General features: G+C 37.2%; 1 pseudogene across 1 annotated transcript; it reads left to right on the forward strand.

Annotated features, from left to right (window-relative positions):
- The first annotated feature begins 203 nt into the window (after positions 1–203).
- LOC103626991 (proteasome subunit alpha pseudogene) lies at positions 204–1,566 on the forward strand (annotated as a pseudogene). Its single transcript, NR_163273.1, has 5 exons — positions 204–302; positions 517–602; positions 1,017–1,079; positions 1,159–1,224; positions 1,490–1,566. The product of NR_163273.1 is annotated as a proteasome subunit alpha pseudogene (transcript).
- Positions 1,567–2,155: the final 589 nt, after the last annotated feature.

Genomic DNA, 2,155 nt, shown 5'->3' on the forward strand with positions numbered 1-2,155 from the left:
TATGCACTATATCTATAACATTTAGTAGATATTTCCATTTATTGATTGACGCACTTGACGTCGTCGTGATGGCTTGACCAGACAGTTAAACTAATAGAGATTACTAGGATATACACCATCCAGTCAAAAGGATTGTACTAGCCTCTATTGTCTGGGGCTTTTAAGGTGATTAGTGAAAACCTGAGATACGTATATGTTAATGAGTTTTACTTGTGATCCTTATTTGTTTCAGTGGTGTAAGACCATTTGGAGTATCGCTGTTGATTGCTGGGTATGATGACAATGGCCCACAGTTGTATCAGGTATACTGAAGAAGTTACAAGATAGAAACCTCAAACCTGATTATCAACCTTTCAAAAAAAGGAAACCTGTTTATTGTCTCACAGGGATCATCACAAGTAGTACTTATAAAGTGAAAAATGTGCACATATGTGTTAACAATCACCATGATATTGTAGGATGTACCTTCGTAAACTCAAGAGTCAAGACAACTGACATTGTTGGCTATTTCTTCAGGTTGATCCCTCAGGATCATACTTCTCCTGGAAGGCATCAGCCATGGGAAAAAATGTGTCAAATGCAAAGACATTTCTTGGAAAGAGGTACATAATCTCATGGTAGTAATGTTGTGCACTTGCACTATATACAGATACACTGTTGTGAGTTGTGACATAGTACCGCTGATAATTTTCTTCTATCATTGATAATTTTCTTCCATCATTGATTGTAAATAAATTCCAGTTGATTCTATGTACCTCATCATTGATTAATATAAGAGGCATGTGTGCCTAGGGATGGTAATGGATTATGATCAAGTGTTTCTTCACAATAAATTGTGGCCCTTAATAAATTTTAGTACAAAAATGAATAGGAATAGAGACCGAATCCTAATCCGATTCGATCCTTAAATTTTATAGTGTAAGATTTAGAGCCCATTACCACCCCCTGTGTGCCATAACAGATCATCCTTTCCTTCTGATTTCACATCTTATCTTTATAATATGTTTTCATTGTAGATACACAGAGGATATAGAGCTTGATGATGCCATCCACACTGCAATTTTGACTTTGAAAGAAGGGTATTGCAACCCACTTGTAGTTGCTTAGTTTAAAACATCCTAAATAGTTACTAATTGGTTCTGCATCTTGGACTTGCAGATATGAGGGGCAAATTTCCTCCAACAACATTGAAATCGGAATTATTCGAGCTGACCGTGAGTTCAAGTAAGTTACACAGACTCAATTATTACTGCCACCTTTATATGATCCATGTTCCTCTTGCCTCATCAAATGATCAAATCACTGCATCACTCATTGCTCCCATTCTGTTCTTTAGGGTTTGGTAACAACTTGTGCTCCTCTAGCTGTAGGGGAAATGAATCTGTTTACTATGTTTTTGTTGTTGGAAATCTAAGGCTATTTGATATTACAAACTCCTTGCTACTTCAAATGGTTTGGTGAGAACTAACAGTTTCCATACAAATAACAGAGTTCTAAGCCCATCAGAGATCAAGGATTTCTTGGAAGAGGTGGAGTAAGTTGTCTGTTGATGATTTACTGTTTCAAACAAGAATAGCAGCATCACTTATGAGCAGCCAGCCTGAAGCTTGTCTTGGTTTTTTCACTCTGTAAACTGATTTGCTCCAGCGACATGTCTTGGTTTTATCACTCTGTAAACTGATTTGCTCCAACGACATGTGATGTTTACATTTGAAACCCTCCTGAACGCATACTGTAAACAAATGAGATACGTAAGATGGATGTTGTATTTGACAGTCTCTGCAGTTTGTTTATGTGATTCACGTTCTTGTGTGCTGTATCGATACCCAGGTGTTTGTTGTGTTCACATTGCAGATTTGCTGTAGTGCATGGATTTCGTGGCTGTAAGAAATCAAGTTCGCTATCCTACTGATGCGCTTTTGGCGTGTGATAAGTTGTTTCAACCTGATGCGCCTGTGCAAGAGGCCATGAGAAGCGATATGGCTTGGATCAATAGAGCGTGTCCCAAATTCAGTACTTGTGCGAGAACAAGAGATCAATATAATATTGTTGGCAACGTGTTAAGTGCAAATCAAGTTTTCGTGCAAACCAACTAACATAAGTCACAAAAAATTATTAAATTATAACTAACAAAAGTCACAAAAAATATTAAATT

The sequence above is a fragment of the Zea mays genome, chromosome 5 (assembly GCF_902167145.1).
Source record: "Zea mays cultivar B73 chromosome 5, Zm-B73-REFERENCE-NAM-5.0, whole genome shotgun sequence".
Classification (NCBI taxonomy): Eukaryota; Viridiplantae; Streptophyta; class Magnoliopsida; order Poales; family Poaceae; genus Zea; species Zea mays.